Source organism: Podarcis tiliguerta (assembly GCF_965153285.1).
Source record: "Podarcis tiliguerta genome assembly, chromosome: Z".
NCBI lineage: Eukaryota > Metazoa > Chordata > Lepidosauria > Squamata > Lacertidae > Podarcis > Podarcis tiliguerta.
Window position 1 is genome coordinate 32,115,354 of NC_139553.1, and position 27,011 is coordinate 32,142,364.

The 27,011-nt window shown below is 44.7% G+C and overlaps 1 protein-coding gene across 2 annotated transcripts in view; it reads right to left on the reverse strand.

Annotated features, from left to right (window-relative positions):
- Window positions 1–27,011, reverse strand: part of MID2 (midline 2) — a 199,342-nt gene that overhangs the window by 147,088 nt on the left and 25,243 nt on the right. The window contains exon 1 of one of the 2 annotated variants that reach the window (XM_083424223.1): window positions 8,757–8,922. The exons of the other annotated variant lie outside the window; for it this stretch is intronic. The gene's annotated coding sequence lies outside the window, so the exon portion shown is untranslated. Of the gene's footprint in view, window positions 1–8,756; window positions 8,923–27,011 lie in introns of those variants that run through there. 2 annotated transcript variants of the gene reach the window in all.

Below are 27,011 nucleotides of genomic sequence, written 5' to 3' on the forward strand. Positions count from 1 at the left end.
ATTCAAAAATAATTAAAGTCAATTATAAGTTTACATTGCATCTTGACATTCCACCCATCTGGGTAGCGTTGTCTAAGCAGAAATGTGTTTTAACAGGCTTAAAAAATAATGAAGGGGAAGGAACCTGCCTGATGTCAATAAGCAGGGAGTTTCAAAGTGTGGGTGCTACCACACTAAAATATCAACGTCTTACAAATCTGGAGTGAGCAAGCCTTTTTTCCTAGCTGGAACTCACCAGAACTCAGTTCCGGCACCTCCCAGGTGGGTGCAACTCCCGAACAAGGGAGGTGTTCATGGTGAATTCCAGCACCTCTTTTTCTAGAAAAATAGCACTGGGAATGAGCGTTATGTGGTACCCGTACAAGTGACACTTCTGCAGATCAAAGTGGTTGAGTGAGCTTTTCGAAAACACCTGTATTGGGAAATTTTTAATGTCTAATGTTTTACCATTTTTAATGTGCTGGAAGTCACCCAGAGTGGCTGGGGAAACCCAGCCAGATGGGCGGGGGTACAACAACAACAACAACAACAACAACACATACACACACATACCAGGTATTTGGATCTTGATAAATGTGCCTTGGGTGCCAGCACAAAATGTCTGCCACAGGCAGTAAAAAAAAGGTCACAGTACTCCATAACTGAGAGCACCATCACAAAAAGCGCTGCACAAACACACACATACAAAACGTACATACACCAACAGCAACATTAAGCTTTGGCAACCCTCCAACAGTACAGTGTCGGGGCACTCCCATGCAGAGGCATGCCAATTCGACAGACCCACACCTGCAACCAGCTGGCTCAGGGATGAAGCTTGCTCTTCCAACTAGTTTCATAACCCTGTCATCTCTGCTTTGGTTTTTGCAGAAGCCACTTCCCATCCTTCAGGTCTATTGCACAACCAACAGTGCAGGAAGCTTCCGGGATTCATTCACTTGCTCTGGTGAGGGTCAATGACTCACTATGCTCATGTCCCACTTTGCAGATACTCTTCTCCACCAAGAAAATAAGTACAGTGGTGCCCCGCAAGACGAATGCCTCGCAAGACGGAAAACCCGCTAGACGAAAGGGTTTTCCGTTTTGGAGGTGCTTCGCAAAACGAATTTCCTATGGGCTTGCTTCGCAAGACGAAAATGTCTTGCGAGTTGCTGCGATTTTTTTCCGCTCCCCACCCCCTTTTTCTAAGGCACTAAGCTGCTAATAGCCTTTTAGCAGCTAATCCGCTAATCCCGTAAGCCTTTAATAGCCGCTAATAGCCGCTAAACCGCTAATAGCGCTAATCCGCTAATGGGGTTGCTTCGCAAGACGAAAAAACCGCTAGACGAAGAGACTTGCGGAACGGATTCTTTTCGTCTTGCGAGGCACCACTGTAACTGTTGGGAAGTAGACATTCCTCATGTCACATATGCACAGAAGGCCATACAGGAATATAGGAAGCTGCCTTCTACTTACCATGAATCCACCTAGCTGAGCAGTCTTCAGCCATGCCCTTTAACCCAAACATGCAGTGAGGGACAACTTTCTTGTTTGTTTGTTTGACCATATATTTACATGGTGGAAATGCTGCTGCCGCAACAATGCACCTTAGAATTCAACTATGACCACAGTGTTTCTCAAACCTGAGCCCCCAGCCGTTGTTGGACTACAACTCCCATCATCCCCGACCACTGGTCCTGCTAGCTAGGGATGATGGGAGTTGTAGTCCAACAACAGCTTGGGGGCCAAAGTCTGAGAAACACTACAATAGGGTGTCCACAACCCACCTACTGAAGCTCAGTGACCTAGTTCGGTATGGCCTACACTGACTGACAATGGGTCTCCAGCATTTTAGTCCGGGGTCTCTCTCACAGCCTAGCCGGGGTTTTAAACTGGAACTGCAGTGGTGGAACTGCAAAGTGTGTGTTCTACCACTGAACCCTCACAATCCTTATTCCCCCTCTTATCCCCATTTCCCACCTTTTTTAATAATAACAATACAGTGGTGCCTCGCAAGACGAAATTAATTCGTTCTGCGAGTCTCTTCGTCTTGCGGTTTTTTCGTCTTGCGAAGCAACCCTATTAGCGACTTAGCGGATTAGCACTATTAGCGGTTTAGCGGCTATTAGCGGCTATTAAAGGCTTAAGGGATTAGCGGATTAGCTGCTAAAAGGCTATTAGCGGTTTAGCGGCTTAGGAAAAGGGGGTGGGGAGCGGAAAAAAATCTCAAGACTCGCAAGACATTTTCGTCTTGTGAAGCAAGCCCATAGGGAAATTCGTCCTGCGAAGCGCATCAAAAAATGGAAAACCCTTTCGTCTAGCGGGTTTTCCGTCTTGCGAGGCACCACTGTAATAATAATAATAATAATAATAATAATAATAATTCTTATTAAAGATTTCTTTCCATGCATTTCCAGGGACAGAGGGAGAAATTCGCTAAGAGGTCTCTGCTGCGCCGTCTCAACCCCTCCCCCTCCTTCCCATTCCAAGTTGTTGTCTTCAAGTACCTCCCACTCCTCTCTGAATCAGGGTGCTCAGAGGGAACCATGACAAACACAGCAGGCTGTTTGTTGCAAGTGGGATGGATCTCTCTGTCCCTTCTCTGCCAGTCTCAGCAGGCTAGTAGAATTTTTTTCAGGCTAATTGCTTTTTGTGGCTCTAATTACAAGACAGTGGATGGAAGAGCGTAAGGCTGGCAGCAGCTTCCCAGGGTTTCAGAAATGAAGTCTTTCCCAGTCTTACTTGGATATGCCAGGGATTGAACCTGAGCATAGCTGTCAACCTTCCCTTTTTTGGCGGGAAATTCCCTTATTCCAGCGCCGTGTCCCACTGCTTCCTGCTGCTATCCTGTATTGTTAGATATCCCGTAGACTGTCCCCGGGACAGGTGAGGCTGCTGATCCCTTATTTTCACGGCTAAAGGTAAAGGTAAAGGGACCCCTGACCATTAGGTCCAGTCACGGACGTCTCTGGGATTGCAGCGCTCATCTCGCTTTAATGGCCGAGGGAGCCGGCGTACAGCTTCCGGGTCATGTGGCCAGCATGACTAAGCCGCTTCTGGCAAACCAGAGCAGCACACAGAAACACCGTTTACCTTCCCGCCGGAGTGGTACCTATTTATCTACTTGCACTTGACGTGCTTTCAAACTGCTAGGGTTGGCAGGAGCAGGGACTGAGCAAACGGAGCTCACCCCGTCGCGGGGATTCGACGGGGATTCCTAGGCTCTGTGGTTTAACCCACAGCACCACCCGCGCCCCTCAATCCGCCACCCGCATCCGACCTTCAATCTATGAAGTGGTGCAGTCCCATTTTCGAGGCTGCTGATCCCTTACAGTGGTGCCCCGCAAGACGAATGCCTCGGAAGACGAAAAACTCGCAAGACGAAAGAGTTTTCCGTTTTCTGAGTTGCTTCGCAAGACAGATTTCCCTATGGGCTTGCTTCGCAAGACGAAACATCTTGCGCCTTTTTTTTTTAAACCGCCAATGCATTCCTATGGAAAACCGTCAATACACATTGGTGCTTCACAAGACGAAAAAACTCGTAGAACGAAAAAACTCGCAGAACGAATTAATTTCGTCTTGCGGGGCACCACTGTATTTTCAAATCTGAAAGTTGACAGCTATGAACCGGAGGCTTCATGCATGCATAGCTGTGCTCCACCATCAAGCTACAGCCATTTCCCCTTAATTTCCTAATTTGCTATTCAAGCCTTTAAAAAAGAAAGGAAAAGGAAAGGAAAGGCTTTCTTAAATCTTCTTCTATTGGTGGGAGGAAGGGGGCATAAGCTGTAACGCAGCCTTGCACAACCTGCCCCCCTCTAGATGTTTTGGACTACATATCCCATCAACCACAGCCAACTGGCTGGGGCTGAAACATCTGTAAGGCACCAGGTTGGCCAAGGCCAATGTGAGACTTACATCTAAGACACAGTCAGTGAAGTGGTTTATGGACTGCACCACTTCATAGATGGAAGGTCGGAGTTCCCCAGGCCAAATAAAACAACAGCAAAATCCCCACACGTAAAAATGAGACCAAAAAATATTCTAGCCTTGGCCTTCTCCTCAACACACTACTTCCTCATGCACAGAGATTTTAAATTTTTATCTTTGTATGGGGAAGCACTGTATCATGTGAGTCCCAAACTTGCACTCTCAAGTGATACGGTCAAGGAACAGACTTAAATCTTTTTCAGCTGATAATGAGCCCACAAAAACAAGCTCTGCTTGGAAGACCTGTTACATTTCACTTCCCTTACCTGGTAGAACAAGCATTCGGCGTTTCTCTCACAGCAAACTGCACAGGGGAAAAGGCCCTGCCTCTTTTATCTACCTCTGGTTCACAGCCAAGACGGATCTCTCCCTCCAGTATGCAAATATTAAAGGAGACTAGTCCTTCAAACACAAACCGAAGTGAAACCAATTGCACCACAAGCACATTTAACCACACAGTTTTTAAACCCATCTTTGCACCTTTAATGATTGCAAATAACTGCTTTGCATGTTTGTTTTTAAGATAATAGAAGTTAAGAATCTCAGCAAAGTGAATCCTGCAACAACCCAACACCCATTTCAACAAGACATTCGTGCAAAAGATCCCAGTGAGGCACAGACCGTAGAGGCCTGAATGCTTCGGATGGTATAGGCCACAGATGTAAATAATCTGTAATAAATACGTAATGAATTTTGTGTATTAAAAATAAAAAGAATGAGGCATGTTTCAAATGTCACGATCTTAAGCCAATAAATCACTGTTTACTACAGGTTGGACAGAAAGTGGATTTGGATTAAGGGTTGGGGAGAAATCCAACTCTCATTTTAATGGTTGGCATTTTCCAAAACAATAAATGAACCAAGACAGCTAACCTTCAAAAGCCACACTTCTCTATTACAACGCAGTTCTCCAACCCAAAAAATAAATAAAGTGTATAAAGAGAAAGGGTGCATATAAATATATACATTAGTGGAAGAGGCCTGGTTGATGCACTTCCTTGCAAAGATGCACATATATGTGCAGTCACATACACCTGCCACCAAAACAAATGAACATGAACGCTGTACCTTTTTGAGGCTGGTTGTGACTGCACTTGGCTCCAGCTTTGCACCCTTTATTGATGAGAAAGCCCAATTAGACTGGGACAGGAGGCCTTTGTTTTTAAGAGCCCAGTGCTAATTAAATTCTCACCTCCTCCATCTTCTCAGAAAACCACAAATATACAAACTGGCTGCCAAAGCAAGTAAGTGCCGCAAATAATTCATCCCACCAGACCTTTTTGCTCCATTCCCTGTTGCTAAGCAAGGTAAACTGCAGACAGAAGTACTCCATATGCCTGCCTTTCTTCCACCTATGCTAGGAAGATACTTCAAAAAGAAAAGAAGAAAAGAATGAACAGGAAAGATTCCTGCCACCTTCCCTACACGTCCTTCTCTGGGACTATAGAACAGCATCAAACCCTGAAGCCACAGGAGTTGCCTCCTTCATAATTTATTTCAAGGATGTGAGGGAGACTACTTTTCACATGACCAGTGGCACAGGGATTCCTGACACCATCTTCATCTGTTTTTAGGCACTAGAGAAAGACTCTTCTCTTTGCCCAGGTTTTTTGGCACTTTTGGCATTGAGCTGGGATCTGCAAGTTTTGCCTTTTATACGTCTAGCTGTGTTTTTAGATTTCTATTGATTGTTCTCAATTAGTTTTAATGTAAGTCACTCTGGGTCATTCGGGTGGGGGGAAGCATCCAACAAATATAATAAATAATAAAAATAACATACACAATGCCTTTTATGTGTACATATAAAAGGGACGCGGGTGGTGCTGTGGGTTAAACCACAGAGCCTAGGACTTGCTGATCAGAAGGTCTGCGGTTTGCATCCCCGCGACGGGGTGAGCTCCCGTCTTTCGGTCCCAGCTCCTGCCCACCTAGCAGTTCAAAAGCACGTCAAAGTGCAAGTAGATAAATAGGTACCGCCCCGGCGGGAAGGTAAACGGCGTTTCCGTGTGCTGCTCTGGTTCGCCAGAAGCGGCTTAGTCATGCTGGCCACATGACCCGGAAGCTGTATGCCGGCTCCCTCGGCCAATAAAGCGAGATGAGAGCCGCAACCCCAGAGTCAGCCACGACTGGACCTAATGGTCAGGGGTCCCTTTACCTTTATATGTTAGTGAAAACATTCAAAATGCATTATATTATAGAAGATAAGCATCAAACAGTACTTTGTGCAAACTTACTCTGGACACACACACACACACACCCTCTGCACAAGCCACAGGGTGGTTTACTAGGGAAATACGTAAAAAATAAATCCACAAAATATTGCACAATCCTTTAAACACACAGAACAAGTCACATAACAATTACAAATAAAAAGAGCCGTAGGAATCAGGTCTTTCTTCCTCCAACTTACCACTGAAAAGGACACATCTTATTTAACTGCCTAAAACTATAATAGATTGGTAGTTCCATACACAAGGAGTGATCACTGTAAAGGGCCTTTCCCAGGAATGCATATTAGGGAAAATTACTTGCAAAAATGTATATAGTATACAGTGGTACCTCAGGTTAAGTACTTAATTTGTTCCGGAGGTCCGTTCTTAACCTGAAACTGTTCTTAACCTGAAGCACCACTTTAGCTAATGGGGCCTCCCGCTGCTGCCACGCCGCCAGAGCACGATTTCTGTTCTCATCCTGAAGCAAAGTTCTTAACCTGAAGCACTATTTCTGGGTTAGCGGAGTCTGTAATCTGAAGCATATGTAACCTGAAGCGTATGTAACCCAAGGTACCACTGTATAAGGTAAAATTACATGCGAAAATGTGTATATTAGCAGGAATACATGTGGAATATGCATACAAATTTTTGTGAGGTATTTCTTTTAAAAAAAAACTGATGTGGAAATGGGGTGAACTGAATTTAAGAATGAGAAAAATGAGAAGCGAAATTCACCGATTGGTCCAGTTATTATATAGCATATATATATACACACACACACCCAAGAACAGAGTACATGCATAGCATACGAACCAATTTATTAAGACAACTATGGCTGTAATCCTATGCATTGTACCTCCACTAAACTCAGTGGCAATTACCGCAAAGGTCCAGCTTTAACAAAAGGCTTCAGCAAGATGAAATGCAACCTTTAGTTTTTATAATCAGAAATGTAAAGCATATGGTAAAGATGCGCTGCCACCATAGCAGTTAGCATAATGTGAGAAACTTATCAAAGGAAAGAGGCTATTCAGCCTCTCTCTGCTTTATGGGCAGGGAACTCTTTTCAGCCCAAGGGCCTCATTCCCGCCTTGACAACCTTCCAAGGACCATATACCAGCGGTAGGTAGATGGGGGGCCAGAGACAAAAGTGGGTGAACCAATAAAAGAAAATTTCACATTCGTACACTAGTTTCCACACACCCCCTCTGTTTTAGATAGTTAGCTAGTTATTTAATGTATTAGTGACTTGTTACCTAAAAGGTCTCTAAGCAATTTGCATTAAAAAACATAAATGCAAATACAGTGGTACCTCAGGTTACAGACGCTTCAGGTTACAGACGCTTCAGGTTACAGACTCCGCTAACCCAGAAATAGTACCTCGGGTTAAGAACTTTGCTTCAGGATGAGAACAGAAATCGTGCTCCAGCAGCGCTGCAGCAGCGGGAGGCACCATTGGCTAAAGTGGTGCTTCAGGTTAAGAACAGTTTCAGGTTAAGAACGGACCTCTGGAACGAATTAAGTACGTAACCAGAGGTACCACTGTACATTGTACCATGGGGAGCAGGGGAGGGGAGAAGCATATAAAATGTAAAGAGGCTGTGCGGCTTAGGGTTAGTTCCAAGGACCAGAATAAAGAGATATAGAGGGCCAAATTGGCATACCTTCCAACGTTTCTCCAATGAAAATAGGGATATCCTATTAAACAACAACCACAACAATTTTATTGTTTATATCCCACCAGTGGCGTAGCGTGGGGGGTGCAGGGGGGGCCGGCCGCACCGGGCGCAACATCTGGGGGTTAGAGTTAGGGGGCACAAATCCACGGGTTAGGGGGCGCAAATTACTTGCCTTGCCCCGGGTGCTGACAACCCACGCTACGCCACTGTATCCCAGCCATCTTACTGAATTTGCACCAGCCACTCTGGGTGGCTTCCAACATACATACCGTATTTTTTGCTCTATAAGACTCACTTTTTCCCACCTAAAAAGTAAGGGGAAATGTGTGTGCGTCTTATGGAGCGAATGCAGGCTGCGCAGCTATCACAGAAGCCAGAACAGCAAGAGGGATTGCTGCTTTCACTGCGCAGCGATCCCTCTTGCTGTTCTGGCTTCTGAGATTCAGAATATTTTTTTTCTTGTTTTCCTCCTCCAAAAACTAGGTACGTCTTGTGGTCTGGGGCGTCTTATAGAGCGAAAAATGCGGTATATAAAAACATAATAAAAGTTTATTAAAAACTTCCCTATACAGGGCTGCCTTCAGATGCCTTCTAAATGTTCTATACTTATCTCCTTGACTCAGGGGTCACATAACTTCATCCGCTCCAACATTTTCCCAGTGAAAATAGGTACATCCTAAAGAGAAAGGGGACATTCTGGGATCATATCAGAAACCGGGACGGCTTCTGTAAATCTGAGACTGTCCCTGGAAAACAGGGACACTTGGAGGATCTGCATGTGTCCCCTGCCCAAGGTTTCCCATCCCTGTCCTACTTGATTTTCTTCTTTTCCTCACTTCCTCTATGCTAATCTTCCACAAAGAACAATGAAACTTGAAAGCCTCTTTATCGCCACCTTTATCTGCCAACGCAAGGAGAGTCTGCCAATTAGCATGGCATTCTGGCAGATATCATCATGGCCCACTCCTTTGCTTTTCCTGTCTGCTTCACCACCACAAGAAACCATATGGCGTAAGGCAACCGAAAGGGCTTGTGCCCTTCCCAAGGATTGGCTAGTAGCATCTGCAAGACTTGCTACATCTCCTCTGGTAAAGTAGCCTCACAAGATTCTGGTTTAGCTGACAATGCAGAGTTTGGTGTTTACAGAGGTTTTTTTAAATAAACAAGCAAACTGTGCATGGACTCAAGCGCAACTAGATTCTTTCTTTGTTTCAAATATTAATATGCCGCCTTTTCAGAGCAAATCCCTCCAAAGGCAGATTACATACTTAAATAAAATATAGAAACTAAAGCATTTCATTCCAACAAAACAGGAGTGCTGAAACAGTAGTCTAAAAAATTTTTCACAGCCCAGCACACTCATCTCAAATCAGTTTAAACAGTGTAAAACACATAATGTAAATAATAAAAATCATCACAATCTTTCATCTAAAAGCAGCTATAAATAAATGGCTTTTCAAAGTGCATTTAAAAGCCAATGCAGATAGGGACAAACATAGGGAGGTCCACAAATATGGGGCCACCACAAAGGCAGTCCTGCTCTCTAGCACCCACCAATCTAACTGATACAGTGATACCTCAGGTTACATACGCTTCAGGTTACATACGCTTCATACGCTTCAGGTTACGGACTCTGCTAACCCAGAAATAGTGTTTCAGGTTAAGAACAGTTTCAGGTTAAGTATGGACCTCCAGAATGAATTAAATACTTAACCTGAGGTACCACTGTACTGATGGCAGGCCCAGAAGCAGGCCTTGGAAGGTCAATTTTAAGGTTTGGGTAGGGTTGTATGGATACAAATAGTCCTTCAGACCATCTGGCCCAAACCAGTTGTTCCAATTCAATCAATTTTCTGTGCTAAAAGCCAAACAATGGCAACACAGCACTCATGTGACCATGGTCACAAAATGCAGCAAAAGGTCTGAAGGAAATCAAAGTGTCTCCTGATCCAGCTGCCTCCACAGGGCTACCTAAAGACCATAACGCTCTGAAGGGAGGAGAAGGAAAGGGAAGCCCAGAACAGCTTAGAGGGCTGTCCACCACCCAGCTCCCAGTGTCTCTGGGAGGATTCCAACATAATAAAAGCACAGCAAAACATCAAGCAGTGATCTAAATTCATTTTCTCTGCAAGTCCCTTGATACTCTTATGCACACCTTTTAGAGGGGGGAAAGCACTGGCCTACAAATACACCGAAATTAAGCAACTCATTTCTCCCAAAATCAGTACATTCAACTCCACACGGCCAGGTGAGTGTCTGCAGGTGTGGGTTGTGGCTGTTATTATCTGCACATTTTGGAAAGACATGTGCAGCTGCACACAACTATGAGGGAAGGCACGAGTATAGTGAGTCAGCACTCAGAACTGTGCCCAAACAGACTGGCAGCCAGTATTAGCTATTGTAACCCAAGAATCCTAATGTTGTGGGTCGTGAAGATTGAGGGGTTAGGTTAGGCTGTATGCCTGAGTCCCTTCTAATTCCTGGATCCAGCAAGGATTTGATGGTTGGATTAGCCAGGTTAGCTCCTTGTTGAGCTAATAGCCCTCTAAGTATGGGGCACCTGGCTATTAGTGAGAAGGATAAGGGTCAGATTTGAAATGTGTGAGAGAGCTAGAAGCTGGCTGCAGGCAGAATCCTGTGAGGCAAAGCCATGCTTGATTTCTGCTGGAGTCCAAGGCTGTGGCTATGGGGGAAGCAAGACCTTCTAGGGGTATTAATGCTGTGAGTCTCTCCATTGTAGGCTCAGGCTGTATATATGTGTAAATAGACTTTATATCAGAAAGACACCTCAGTCTCGGATGTCCCTCATTCCAAGGAAACCAAACCTTGGGTAAACCTACCTGGAACCTCTGGAATCTTGGAGACTGGAGTGGGGTGCAACAATATGCTCCCTACATTTTCCCCTCAAAGTCAGCCCCACATAAACCATGTTAGATGATAGATAGATAGATAGATAGATAGATAGATAGATAGATAGATGATAGATAGATAGATGATAGAGATAGATAGATAGATAGATAGATAGATAGATAGATAGATGATAGATAGATAGATATAGATGATAGATGATAGATAGATAGATAGATAGATAGATAGATAGATAGATGATAGATAGATAGATGATAGATAGATAGATAGATAGATGATAGATAGATAGATAGATAGATAGATAGATAGATAGATAGATGATAGATAGATATAGATAGATGATAGATAGATAGATAGATAGATGATAGATAGATAGATGATAGATAGATAGATAGATAGATAGATAGATAGATGATAGATAGATAGATAGATAGATAGATGATAGATAGATAGATGATAGACAGATAAACTTTATTCACAATAGCCAACGGCCAAAGCAACATAAAACAAGCAATATATACAATTAAAAAGACAACAATGGGTAAAAAGGACAATCAAATGATCAAGATTATCGTTCAGATAGTGGCCCTTAATCTCATTGCACCCTCGATAAACCTAAAACACAGTATCTTTACAATAGGCACAAACCATGTTGTGGTAATCCAGTTGTAACTAAGGCATCTGTCCCTATGGCAAGAACCCCAAATTGATCAATGTGCATGGTCAACGGCTGGTGTTATCAGAAGGTCTCAGGGGTGGGCAGCGGAAACAGCTGGGATTTATTGCCTTGCCTATCTTCTTGCACCCAACTTTTTGAAGCAACCAACACCAGGGCTTTGACCCAGCCGTGCTTGTTTCCTTCTTGCATGGCTGCACGCATGCAAAAAAAAAGTTTTTCAATCTGCTAAAAATCAAGTTCAGGAAAAAAACGAAGTCAGGTTGAAACTGGTACTTGTTTACTGATTTAATGTCTTGTGCCAATTTCTTTTCCTGGGAAACTGCCAACCCTTCCAGGCACCATTGTATGTTTTAGCACTGGTAACGCCTCAAAAGATCCACCACCTGGGGAAGAACATACAGAAGAAGGAGGGCACGCCCAAGGATAGTATCCGCGCCGGGCACCCTTGCGCATTAAGCTGCTTCTTGCTTGGAAAGCTCGCAGAGCACTTTCATTCCCAACACTTTGATGCTGGCTTTGATGTCTGCAACCCGATGCGGTGTATGGAATAGCTGATTAGATTAAAATCTGCTCTGTTGACAGTAATTAATTCCCCGTGTATCAAAATGATAAAATATTAACAAGGCTTACAAGGCAGCAGGACGCATTGCGCACCAGAGATCAACCCCGGCAATAGCCCCAGCACAGAGTCATGCCGGAAAAAGCCTCTTAAAGCAGCAGCTGAACATTTCGGGGGGCAGAGAGGGAGACAATTAGCAGAATTCCATGTACATTGTCACAAAAGCACCAACATCCCCCCCCCCCGCATGTCTAACTCAAGTGGGATTACTTTGGGAAGGCTCCCCTACTGGGTGCACAGATTCTAGATGAGACTAAGCAGCCCTAAGAACATAGGAAGCTGTTCTATCCTGAGTCAGACCGTTGGCTCATCTAGCTCAGTATTATCCACCCTGACCGGCAGAGGCTCCCCAGGGTTTCAAACAGGGGACATTCCCAACCCAATCTGTACATAATAGGGACCCAGGACCTCCCGCACGCAAGATACATTCTGCCACTGAGGTACGGCCCATGTTGATAGCCTGCAGCCACGTGGCAGCAGGCAAGTCATTGCTGTACATTGAGTCAGACCACTGATCCATTTAGCAGAGTACAGTGGTACCTCGGGTTACAGACGCTTCAGGTTACATATGCTTCAGGTTACAGACTCCGCTAACCCAGAAATAGTACCTCAGGTTAAGAACTTTGTTTCAGGATGTGAACAGAAATCGTGCTCCAGCAGCACGGCAGCAGCGGGAGGCCCCATTAGCTAAAGTGGTACCTCAGGTTAAGAACAGTTTCAGGTTAAGAACGGACCTCCGGAACGAATTGAGTTCTTAACCCGAGGTACCACTATATTACCGACAGTGACTTACCTGTTTTTCAAAAGCTCAGGCAGTAACTCATTCCTAGATCTGAGACCAGAGACCCTTTTCATCAGAGATGTCAGAATCCTGATGCCTGCAAGCTACCTATCCAGCTACCTCGTCCCAATTCTGAGGCCTTCTACAGCCAACTTACCTGATTTCTGACTCACAGAGCTTGCAAACCCAGCTCCCCATGCACTGGCTATTTTGCTTCCAACCTTTTGCTGCCGGGGGCCTTTTCCATGACCTCAGCAATCTGACCTCTCTGATGGGAAAGTAGGGCAGGGTGTTTTTGTTTTTCTCAGATGTCGTCTGTCCCTAACGAATGAACCAGCTCAGCGATACCTTTACTGATACACATACACACAAAATAATGAATGTTTATCAATAGCTGCCATTACAGAACAGAGACTGCATGTCAGGGCACATCGCCAGGCAACACCACATCTGCTACAAAGGCTGTGTGCTGACTCCGGATTTTCCACTTTGTCTCAGCTGTCCCCAAGGGACCTGTCATAATCTCTCATACTCTTCAGAAGTCTGCATCAGCAGCTGATCAGAGACAATTTTTTTAATTTTAAAAAGTGTGCTCCCTTTCCCTTTTTCCTCATTTGCATCGCCTTTGCATAATAGTTGAATTCTCCCCCCCTCCCAAACACATCATCATGCATACCTGTGTGTACCAGCTGCAAAAAAATACTTCCCCTTTGCTGCACCAAATTACCTCTGCCATGAGCTCGCTAAATGGCCTTATGCAAGCCACCTTCGCCGAGCCTCAGCACCCCGCCCCCGTCATCCACCCCCACACACTTCTGAAATAGAGGGATACGAATTACTGACCTATTTTACAAGGTTGTTGCAAGGGCTCCTGAGATAATGGGTACAAAGTGCTTTGATGAATGTAAAGTGCTATATAAATGCTAATCATCAATATTACGAAGGCAGGATCCTGCTTTGAGATATGCCAGGGAGCACAGCTATCAAATTTTCCCTTTTCTTGCGAGGAATCCTATTCAGAATAAGGGAATTTCCCTTTTAAAAAGGAAAACGTTGGCAGCTATGCCAGGGAGGCTCTGCTCCCATTCTCTGTTTGTGGGTGCAAGAGGCAAATCCTTTGCAGTTGTGGTTCAAAGACTCAGGAAGTCGTCGTCCCCCCCGAGACCTGACAGTAAGTCAGTCAGTCAATCTTTATTTTTCCCCAATCATAATTCACAGAGGAAAAGTCCTGTCTAGCCCAGCACTGCGAAAATCACAGCCCTGGAAATGCTGCTGTAACTACCACCATCCCTGGCAATGGGCTAGGTCATCTAAGGGCTCCACTAGAAGATCTGTTTATTAATCATGATTTGCTTGCATGAGGTTTACACAAAGGTTAGACAATGGCTGGGGCTTTATTGAGCATTCGTTCTGATTTGTTTGCAGGGAGGTTATACAATAGTGAACATCCGTTCTGAATTGCTTGTGCAATGTGCTACATTTGTCCCACACTTTCTGGTGCCATTTCACCATCACTTTCCTGACCACAGGAAAAGTCCAGTGCTTTAACTTATTTTAACTGCAGAAAACCTGCAGGAGGCATCCTAAGGTTGATAGGAGCTGGAGTCCGGAAACATCTGGAGGGTCGCAGGTTCCTCATCTCCCCCCCCCCCCGGCACGGCCTATGCTTTCAAAAGTTAGCAAACGATGCATTATTTAAACTGTCCTTCCGTCTGGATTGATTTTGGTACCCCGTTGACAAAAGGCCAACTTTTTACTTGGCTAGACTGTTGATTGTTCTCTCCTTTTCATTCTTGATCATTTTGCTCTTTTTAAATTATAACTGTACAGTAATACCTCGGATTGAATGCGCTTCTGGTTGAGCGCGTTCAAGTTGCGCTCTGCGGCAACCCAGAAGTAACAGAACGCGTTACTTCCGGCTTTCGACGCATGCGCAGACGCTCAAAATGCTGCCACGCGCATGCGCAGAAGCGGCAAAAAGCGAAGTGCGCGTGCGCAGGCATGCCGTCGCTAGTTACGTTTGCTTCTAGATGCGAACAGGGCTCCGGAACGGATCCCGTTCGTATCCAGAGGTACCACTGTATTCCACTTTGAAAGCAGCCTATACATTTTATTAAGTTAACTTTAAAATAAAATCATCCCTTGCTGGGGGAGGGACAACAAAAAAGGGGGGGCATTAAAATATATTTTGAAACACTAGATTCAAAATCCCATGAAGGAAAAGTATCTAGATACATATACCAAAAACAAGAGTTCCCTGGCTGCATTTTTTTTACCCTTTAATGAATTTTAAAATTGTTTCTTTACAGCATTTCAAGGTTCTTTTGTACTTTTTAATGATATTGCTCTGTTTTTAGATTGCACACTGTATTTATTTATTTATTTATTTATGATTGATTGATTGATTGATTAAATAAATAAATCCACATTCTGGTACCATAATCTTTATTTTAACCCTCCCCCCCAAAAAAAATCCTCTAATAAGGAGATATACACAGTTCCCCTCCCCAATGTTATCTTCACAACAAACCTGCAAAGTAGGTTAGGATGAGAACAAGTGATTAGTCCAAGCTCACCCAATAAGCTTCATGGCTGAGTGGGAATTTGAACCCGTGTCTCCTCAGTTCTAGCCTGACACCACAACCACAACATCACCTCTCAATCTGCACTGAGTTGCTACGCCCAAAACATGCAACCCGCTATACTCATTCTGCGTGGCCTTTATTCCAGAACCGGAAAATCCCCTAGACAGCTCACCATTAAAAAAATGAAACTAAAATTAGTACATAATCATGAGGAATAATGGTTTGGCTTGTTGTTTGGACTCTGAGCCTGTAACATGCAGTGCCATATTTCAAATGCAGGCCAAATCATGACTTTTCTCCCTCTTGTAGCAATTGTGCTATATGATTTTTAATTGTATTTTTATTGCTTTATTGTTTTTTGGGAGTATTGTATTTGATTGTATTTGAATCCCATTGGCTACAATATAAAATGCCATAATAAATAATACAATACAATTTAAGAGATAAAAGACGCACTAGAAAATGCATTTAAAAATCAGTATGAATAGTTAATGCATTGCACCTGGCGTTAACAGCTGCCGTTCCCACCGTTCTTCACTGGCACATTGCAAACCACCTGAAAGATACTTGTGCACCAGTGGTGGCCAGCAGACTACAGTTTTGGAAGCTCTACTCTAAGAAACCCACAAGCAGCGCATGAAGTAAACCAGCCCCCTCCTCCCCTGTTGTTTGTCCTCAGCATCTGATATTCACAGGTATTCTTCCTCAGTACAGCGACTCTGTTTAGGTATCACATGCCATTGACAAACCTCACGTCCACTGAATATTCTACTCCCCTTTAAATGCAAAGCTACTGAGAAATTCACTCAGATCACTTTTCTTTTAACCAACCAGCCTAATTCACACTTCCCAAGTTAACACAGTTATCCCATGGACTGTGTTCATCTCTATGAATTTTGCAAACCGGTTGTTGGCACTAAAAAATGCATACTTTTTAAGGGGAGTATTTTAGGAAGTATACTGGGGGGAATGCACACACTTCAAATGCTGTGTGTGTGTGTGTGTGTGTGTGTGTGTGTGTGTGTGTGTGATTAAAAACAATGCAGAAAATGAGATAGAACAGACTTTTGTTTGAACATATGTGAAACTGACACAGACCTAGAAATACACCCAATCCATCCCCATTATAAAGTCATTTAAATAATGAGATCCAGGCTCACATAGCCTCAGCAATGCTGCTGCATCTGGTGTCCTCAGATCATTCAGTGTTCCCAGGCAGGTTTTTTACATTCCCAATTTGCCAACACACACAGTCACACACAGCCTCTCTCATCAAACAAGGGGTCATACAATTACCGAAAAGCTCTTCAGTGTCTTTTTTTGCTCACAATGCCAGCCAGGCCACCTTTTTATCCACCATTTCATCCCCTCTTGCTCCAAAAGGATAACATATCATTTGTTTAGGAAAACATTATACTGCATTATATACTGGGATATATGCTGTAAAAAGATCAAGTACAGTACGGTTGTACACAACTGACTTCTACTCACAATAGATACACACTGAAATTTGTGGGGCTCAGTAAAGCCATGTGTACTAATTTTATCTGGGTCTACTCTGAGTAGGATCGGATGCGCCAATTATAATTTGTTCCAAAAGGAAGTTGATTATGCTGTTTGTTCTGACACCATCAAACCTTTCCCCTGATGGCATGAAAACAACCACTTCTTTGACTTGGCAAATGTGCTTGCGAGGCAGGGCTCCTAACAATAAAATGTTTCGGCTAATGTTTAGCAGTGATGTTTAATGTTCTGTTTGCTTAGTCTGATTGGATTAGCCCTTGCCGGGAAGCAAATACTTTTTTTTTTTTTAAGTAGGTCACACCACTCCAGATACAAGACATGCCACTTAGAAAACCCAGAGAGCAATGCTCATCTGTGTTCAGTGGGCGCATAGAACACACACTCGCACACACAAAAAGCACCTTTTTTTTTTTGCACGGCGTCAGGTGGTAAGATTCACAGTACATTTGTTAGGATTTCAAGAAAAGGCTGTAAAAGTCAAAACGGAGCAACATCCACAATCGGCGGCTCTCAGACAGACAGAGAACAGAATGGTACTTGACAGCACTTACCTGTGCATGAAAGTTTTATGTGGAATGGGGAAAGGAGATTATGGGCTCCTTCCACCTTCTGATGCTTACAACTGCCAAAACCAGGCAAACGAAACTTGTTAACTGCAGAAATCCTATGGATTCTACCATGCATTTGACAAAGCAGGCTCTGGTCCACAGCGGCTCATTAAGATGCCACAAGAGCATTTTCTGGTTTTGCTGGAACAGAGAGCACACAGCTGCCCCACTAAAAATTGCTAGGTGTTGACATTAAGGGGCAAGCCAAGTGGGCACAGGGAGAGGACTCCCTGCCCAACAGACTTTACTGAGGTATCCCCAGAAAGATTCCTTGAATAGAAACTAGCAGCTTTTACTCAAGTCTAAACTGGAGGTCAGCAACTGACCGCCCCTGAGCCAAACCCAACCTTCATGGGGAATCCCTGTGTTGGATTCCCTGTACAGGCTTCCTATAGGCATCTGGCTGACTACTTGTGAGAACAGGGTGCTGAATTTGAAGGACCACTGGCCTGATCCAGCAGTGCTCTATACACTGGGTTTAGCTTGCCATCTGATCTCTGGGTCTTTCAAACAGTTGTGGGGAATCCGTGGGTTTCTAAATGTTGCAGGACTACAACTCCCATCATCCCTTGTCATGGCAGATGAGACCAATAAGAGTTGGAAGCCAACAACATCTGGAGGGCCACAAATCCACTACCACCTGCTTTAGAACATACAGCTATCATATTTCAGGCATATTTGCTGCAACCAAAGCTGCTACAGATATGATTAAAACCAATTCAGGAGACTCTGAATTCTGCCAAGGAACATGGGGATAAACAGTAGTGAAGGAACTGGTGTCTGTGGATAAAGAACCTGTCCACAGATTACTTTATTGTGAAAATTATTGTTACTGGTTTGACTTCACCCCCAGAGGCATGCTCCATTGCCACTCTAAACGGATAGATGCCAACAGCAAAATATGAGTAAGCCCACAATTTACGCATATTAAGTATTCAACTTTACACATGTGGCAAAAAATTAAGAGGAGTGGAAAGGGGGCAGGATTCTGGGAAAGATGACTTTGGCAATCCCACCTACCATTGAACCCAATGGGTTCTGACTTTATGCTGTAGGTGTGGTCCCTGGAAACAAGTTGTGGAACTTGGCCACATTTAAGAAGGGGCCCCCTCCCGAAAACTAGGTGCTGACCGTTACTCCATTCTTGGGAGGCCTAAGGACATGGGCTAACTCAGAGATTTTTGTATTGCAACATTCAGGGCAAACTGACAGGAATAAAGATCTCCCAGTTTACAGTGATACCTCAGGTTACATACGCTTCAGGTTACATACGCTTCAGGTTACAGACTCCGCTAACCCATAAATTCGACCTCCAGAACAAATTAAGATACCATTTTATATAAATCCAGTTAACACCAAACGGTGCATACAAGTTGGACCTACAACAAAATGTGGAATTTCAGCCAGTTATGCCCTTTCCCAGTATGTTACATTCTCTTCCTCTCCTACCACACCCACATAGGTTTCCAGTTCTCTCTCTCTCTCTCTCTCTCTCTCTCTCTCTCTCTCTCTCTCTCTTTCTCTCTCTCTCTCTCTCTCTCTCTCTCTCTCACACACACACACACACACCCAAACCCATTGAAAATGCTCAGTTCTCATGGGATGTTTTTGAGTTTCTGCCTCCCCCCTTTGGGATTGTTTCCTCCTAAGGTTATTTTTTAGGACTTCTGCAAACCTCCAGGGGCCCATATACCTGCTGAATCAGTGGAGGAGGATGCAACAGGTAGGGCGGGAGGGCAGGAAGGTCCACAGGGGACAGAGCCAAAGCCAAAGAGAACTAACTCATTCTGGTTTTCTCTCCATCCTCCTCCGAGCTGAGTTTTACCAAGTCAACACTAACACTGAGGCAAGGAGGGCACTGGAAACCAGGACCACCTTCTGAACAGGTTATAAGTGAGGAGGTAGACAGGTGGGGGTTTCCTGGGGGAGGACAGAGCTCCACTCACCCTAATGAATCAGCATCCCAACTACAGGTTCCTCCTGTAGGGGTCAGCAAACTTTTATAGCAGGGGGCCAGTCCACTGTCCCTCAGACCTTGTGGGGGGGCCAGACTATATTTTGAAGGGGGGGAAATGAATGAATTCCTATGCCTCACAAATAACCCAGAGATGCATTTTAAATAAAAGGGCACATTCTACTCATGTAAAAACACACCGATTCCCGGACCATCTGCGGGCCGGATTTAGAAAGCAATTGGGCCCAATCCAGCCCCCGGGCCTTAGTTTGCCTACCCATGATCTTGCGCATCAGCTGGGCTGTTTAGGCTCATTAGAACAAGAACTCAGATCATGTTTATTTCTGCAGTTCTTAATTCTCGTTGGTTTTTACGTCTTCATAAAGCCTTTATGATTCCGGTTATAACATGAAGAGTTTCATTTCTTCAAGCCACTTATTTATCATTTATTCAATTCCATTTCTGAATCACCTCCCATAAAATATCTTGAAGCGATTTCGCAGTGACAAAACACCAGGAATAAAAACAAATTAAAAACAAAATGATTCCATTTATTTCTATACATATATATATATAAAGCAATTCCAAGCTTCATGCTGGTTTATTGATCTGTGACCGTATTTTATATTTTATTGTTTAAGTAGGGTCAGTTTTTACTGGAGCTAGTAGTAAGCTGCTTTGCGAGGAAGTTTTCTATAAAAAAAGAGGAAGCAGGGTATACAGATATAAATGAATGAATGAATGAATGAATGAATGAATAAAGGATAGCTCCAGTTCACCATTTTACCTGCTATTCCAAAAAAAAAAAAAAAAAAAAGGGTGGGGGGAAGCAACACAATTTTAAATAGCAGCAGTTTGTTTTTAAAGAAACACAGGAAGCTGCCAGGGGTGGTGTAGTGGTTAGAGTGTCAGTCTATGACCTCAGAGACCAGGGTTCAAATTCCCACTTGGCCATGAAGCTCCCTGGGTCACCTTGGGCCAGACACTATCTTCCCACAGCCTAATCTGTCTCTCAGGATGAAATGGGGTAGAGGAAAACCATGTACTCTAAGCTCCTTGGAGCAAAGGTGGGATACGAATGCAATCAACCAATCAAGCAAGCAAGCAATCAACCAATCACTAAATACGTACCAAATCAGACTACGTATTGGTTCAATTAGCCTAGTATAGTCTATACTGAGTGGCAGTGACTCTCCAGAGTATTAGACCAGGGGTGTTTCTTTACAACGACCCTGTAAGGTAGGCTAAACTGAAAGAGAGGGCCTGTCTAAAGGTCAGCAGGGAAAGCTTTGCAGCTTAGTGGGTGCTTGAACCCAGGTCTTCTTCCCTTAAGTCTAACACGCTAGTCCATTAACAAGGAATACAAGCCAGATATTGTAAATTATGAACTTAGAAGGAACCACACAATCTCGAAATTGCGCACAGATCCTGTACCAAGGAAAGCTGAATTGTACAAGTGAAATTGGAGTTATTTTAACTAAGCAGCTTTCTGCATGCATGAGCTGTATCCATTATCCCCATAAAGTGGTCTGAAGAAATAATCTTATTTGTTTGCCAAATGCCCCAGCTTTTGACTTTCAGCAGAAGCGCTCAAGCCATTGTGCAATATTTTTAAGACAAAACAAACGAAACACTAACAATCAGAGTATGCTAAAATAACGAAACAGCAGCAGAGAAAGCACAGAACACACCCAATTGCTAATGGAATTCTAGGCTGCACCAAGAGAAGTACCTGATAAAGGGAAATAATGGTCCCATTCTATACCGCCGGGTCAGACCCCATCCGAGGTACTGTGTCCAGTTCTGGGCACAACAGTTTAAAGAAGTATATTGGCAAGTGGGAACCTGTGCAGAGTAGAGTGGCCAAGATGATAAAGTGTCTCATACTGTCAGGGGTTCAGGAGCAGAGGCAAAGGAAAGGGAGGAAATAGAGAGCGAGGGGGAGGAGTCCGAAGGAAATGTCAGCGATGACAGCAATCCGAGGTCTCTGAGTCTTTCCAGTGACTCGGAGGATTCACAGAAAGGGGCCCCCATAGTCAGGGCAAGAGGAGTGCCCAGGGGGACACCTCGGGAAGAAGGGGCCAGAGGGGACTCAGAGAGCAGCAGCTGGAAATCAGGACCAACGTCCCCCCCAGAGTGCAGTAGGGGGGAGGAGTCCCAGGCATCGGGATCAGGTGGCGCGCTGCCAGCGGGAGGACATGAGGCAGGAGTGGCCACGCCTCCATCGGAGAGCGAGGAAACGGTCGAGAGGAAGGTGGAAGGCTGCGCGCGCGCGCCAAGTTCAAATGTACAGGAGGGTGCAGCAGTTGGCAGCCCGGATAGGGAGCCAGGTCCTAAAGCCCGCCGTAGAGAGAGGGAGGAGTCAGGGGGGTCCACGTCGGCGTCGGAAGAATCCAGGAAGGAAGGGACCCCGGGGGGTAGCAGGACCCAGAGGAGAAAGGAGAGACGGAAGAGGTGGAGTAAGGCTAGAGTCTTAAACTGGTGTACAGGGGGCGGAGACTCAGACGGAGCTTCGCCGGTCTAAACTCCAGACGTAGAGCTGGGACGCTGAGGCTTGGAAATGGAAACTATTCTTCAATAAAGACTTTGATACTTTACTACCGGCTAGCGTTGGTCCTTTGTGAGCTGGGACCAGGAGCCAGCTCTGACACATACCAAACCAGGTATGAGAAACAGCTGAGAGAGTTGGGGATGTACAGCCTGGAGAAGAGAAGACTGAGAGATTATATCAGGGGTCGGCAACCTAAGGCCCATGGGCCACAAGTGGCCCACGGGGGTTGTTTAACTGGCCCACAAACTGCCCACAAACCAAGCCGCCCGCTTGGCAAGTCCCCACACGCTGCGCTAAACTGGTGCAGTGCAGTGTGGGGACTCGTTTCCGCGGCACCGGAAATTGCGTCTGTGCAGATGCCAGAAATTGCCTCTGCGCAGATGCCGGAAATCGCGGGCACACGGAGGGATTTCCGCTGGAGTGAACCAGCCCAAGCAAGGTAAACCTTGCCAACCCCTGGATTATATGATATTCCACTTCAAAGATCTTCAGGGATGTCACATGGAAGATGGAACAAGCTTGCTTTTGCTGCTTAGTCTACAGGACCCAAAACAAAGGATTCAAATGGTAAGAAAGGAGATTTTGATTAACATCAGGAAAAACTTTTTAACAAGAGCTGTTCAACAGTGGACCGGTCTCCCTTGGAAGGGGTACACTCTCCTTCCTTGGAGGTTTCTAAGCAGAGGTTGGATGGCCATCTGTCATGGATGCTTCAGCTGTGATTCCTGCATTGCAAGGGGGTTGGACTAGACAGCCCTTGGGATCCCTTCCAACTCGACGATTCTGTGAGCAGGGGGAGTAAAAGCAATCCAAACAGGTGTGCCCAATGCTTGCCTAAACAAACATTTCTTCACACAGAAAGGCGAAATACCATATGTGAAGGGCCATCTTCCGCAGAAACTGCTGCTTGCCTTCTATCACTGTGCCATTGAGAGCGTGCTCACTTATGGCTTATGTGTGTGGTACGGAAGCTGTACTACCCAGGACAGGATGGGGTTGTGCAGGGTTGTTAAGGCAGCAGAGAGCATTGTTGGCTGCCCACTCTCCACCTTAGAGCAGATTTATGTCACAAGGTGCCATAGGAAGGCACTGGACATAGTAAAAGATCCATCGCATCCTGATCACTGTCTCTTCGAGCTCTTGCCATCGGGACGGAGATACAGGATGATGAAGACAAGAACGAGCCGTCTTAAGAACAGCTTCTTCTCCAGAGCGATCTCGGCCCTGAATGGGAAGCCCGGACTTTGAAAGTCATCTAATCTCCCTTGCTGTATTATACTGTATTGTTTAATTAGTGTTTTTATGGAGCAGTCAAGTAATTTCGTTGTCCCCGAAGGGGGCAATGACAATAAAGATATTATTATTATTATTATTATTATTATTATTATTATTATTATTAAAATGACTCTCTCAGGGCGGAGTTCCATTATCTGGACCCTGGCACCCAAAAGAACTTTTCTCATATTCCCACCAGCTCCACTTCACCAAGGTGCAGCACATGAATTAAATGACCATTTAATCATTAAATACAGAATATGTATTAGTTGAATAACCCCCTCTGAACACAGGATTCAACCCACCCTCTGACATCTGTAACTCACTCGGCATTGCTATTTTTGCAAATTTAAGGACTAGACTCTGGTGGAGGACGAGACGGGACTAAACTACACGTAGAACTCATGCCTGCTGTTGACCTACATCTTTTCCTGCATCTCCCTCGAAACAATTGAAAAATGATGCGTAACATGATGTCATTCTGCTCACTTCACTCACACACAGAGAGCGAGAAAACTGGCAGACAGTGAAGCAGAGTGGAGGTGGGAAACACTGAGACTCATGATGTCACATCACGTGAGATATCAGGGAAATGTCAGGGGGTGGGATACGATGTGGTAGCAGTCATGCATGTAAGGTAACACATGATCTATCCCCAAGTCCTAGGCCCACTGCCAAATGCCTGCACTGAAGCAACGCAATTGCAGAATCATGGAGAGTGCAAGCGAGTGCTCCTATAGGGGGTACGCACCCCTTGGTCCCAGCTGTGAGGATCTTGTTGCTTCCAGCTGGCCAAGAACCACAACCTTTTATTATTGTTTTCCTCGTTGTCTTTTACATCAGCCATTTGTCTCTCGGATGGGAAAGCGGCAGAAACAAATCGCAGCTCTCAAAACTCCTTTCTGCCAAAAGGGAGAGAGGCTTATAAACAGGCCTGTAAATCATCCAGCTGTGCGTAAGGACACTGGAACTAGAAACGGATTAGAAGCAGTATCATAAAAAATATTATCATTTGGAGGCAGAGTCATGATGGTGGCATGGGAAAGAAGAAGGGGGGGGGGGAACCCACCGCTTGCCAAAGAGCTCCAGAGGGCAAATGGTGAGAGAGGGGGCAGCAGAGTCTCATTCCCACCCCCACCCCCCACCCCCATCTCCTGCCTTTTCCATTGCACTATTCTCAGAAATCAGCCCTGAGTGCTCACTGGAAGAACAGATCCTGAAGCTGAGGCTCTAATACTTTGGCCACGTCATGAGAAGAGAAGACTCCCTGGAAAAGACCCTGATATTGAGGAAGATGGAGGGCACAAGGAGAAGGGGACAACTAAGGACGAGATGGTTGGACAGTGTTCTCGAAGCTACAAACATGAGTCTGACCAAACTGCGGGAGGCAGTGGAAGACAGGAGTGCCTGGCATGCTCTGGTCCATGGGGTCACGAAGAGTTGGACACGACTAAACAACTAAACAACAACAACAACAAACAATCTCGGCTCAACCCAGAGACAAGCCATCTCCAAATTCCCTCCCTACACACCTCGATGTGATCGAGGGAAACCAGAACAGCAGAGCTTTGGGGTGGTGAAGAGGATACAGGAGAATGATTTGTCCCTTAGTGGCAGGTGGAGAATGTTGGAGAATTGTGACGAAAATGGAAAAGATAGCAGAAGTTGCAGATGTTCTCCAATTTATCCCATAACCAGAATGGAAATCAATCCAACGAACATGATAAATATTAGCTTTTGTTGTCTGCAAATGATTTGTAACTGATGGCATCCCCCACCCCTTTGTATTGTGTGTCTGTTGCACTGAAATGAATGCAGTGGAATAATTAATAGATCTAATGAATTACATAACTTGCAGACAGCAAGACAAATAATGTAGTTTTTGATGGGAGGACAAACTGCAGCGAAATGGAAACATAAATAAATACAGGGCGTTACAGGAGATGATACCTTCTTATCAGGGTTCGAAATTAGCAGAACGCCAGGAGTATTTTGCACCTAAAGATTCTCCATTTGTGAGCACCTCTAAAAGTCTGGGTGCTATTTTTTGTGCCTGGCTGACACGGAAGAATTACTGAAATATATGGTGCCTTGAAGCCTTGAAGTACCGTATGTGTTAAGGATAGACAATATGTTAAGGAGTTTAAGAATAGAGAGTGGAATGTTTTGAAAACTGAAGTATGGTACCAATATTTTTATTGTCAACACCAAATTAAAGATGTATTAATAATTTCTGCTAAAATGTGATATTAACAATGTGTCACTTATGTAGCTTGCAAATTAATCCATGCTTATCAAAATAATAAATAAAACATGTTGCTGACCCCCACCCCCCGGTGTTTCAGCACCCAGAAGCCAGGTCCCAGAAGCCACTTGGCTCCTAGCTTTTCTATCCCAGTTTCTAACACTGCTTCTTATATCCCTAGGTTGGAGGAGAGAGAGGAGACGTGAGAATCCAAAGTGGGAGCTGCAACAAAATGTTGCAGTGCATCCTAGCCTCCTAACAGGAGTGTTCCTGTTCATGGCTGCAGCCAGCCTGCTATGCCTCCCTCCAAGATACTGTTAAGGAGTCTCTATCTGGGCATTCCACTCCTTGTTCCTGAGTTTCCAGATGATACACAACATGTCATCGCTCTGGATGCTCAGTCCCCCATTGGGCTGTTTGCAGAGAGGAGGGTGGACACATTAATTTATATTAAAAAAAAAAATTGTGTACTTCTGCCCATTTCGAGAGTTCTCTCAAGAAAGCTGACAGCCCAATTCTGTTTCACAGTGGCCCCATTTTGGCTCAGATCTTGTTGGCATTCATCACCCAAGTTTGCTATTAGAGGAAGCAATAGTTAAATGTTATGGAATTCACTGCTGCAGGATATAGTGTTGGAAAACACCTTAGTTGCCTGTTTAAAAGACATGGTAATGGAAGATGGTTCTATCAATGAAACTATGATAGCTAAAGCAGTACATCCAGGGTCAGCTGCAGTATACCTCTAAATACCAGAATCTAGGAACTAAGTAAGACTAAAGGAGCTCTTCCTGGAGGAGTATTGCTGGCCATTGTTGGAAACAAAACGCTGGACTAGATTAACCCCGGTCTGACTCTTATGGGCTTGTCCACACTGGAGCAAAATGTGGATTTGTACCAGCCTATCTCCCTATTAAATTAGGAGCATCCACTCAACATCCTCCCTATCCCAGTATCGTCCCACACCTTTCCAGTTTAAATGCAGGGTTTTTGATGCTGGACATTTCACACTTTCCAATGACCAAAAAATCCCACACTTAAATGAAGAAAGGACCTGGGCAACACTGGGATGGAGAGAACATCATGTGAATGCTCCTAATTTAATAGGGAGATAGGCTGGTACAAATCCACATTTTGCTCCCTTGCGGACAAGCCCACTGTCCGTTGCATGGCCAAGGAACCTGTGGCCCTCCCAATGTTGCTTGACTACAACTCCCATCATCCCTAACAAGTAGTAGCCAAGTCGACTGGGGCTGATGCGAGTCCAACAATATCTGGAGGGCCACAGGCTTCCCAGGCCTGGTCTATTGGTGTAGGTCACAGCGTTGAGAGGTATGTACATGTCAACTTGCCCATCACACAGCATGGAGACTGAGAATTTTGTTACTCCAATTCACCACCAAAGCTGCCTTTAGCCGATGCTGGAAAAATAAGAGGTAAGTAGCTAAAACTGGGCAAGTATGC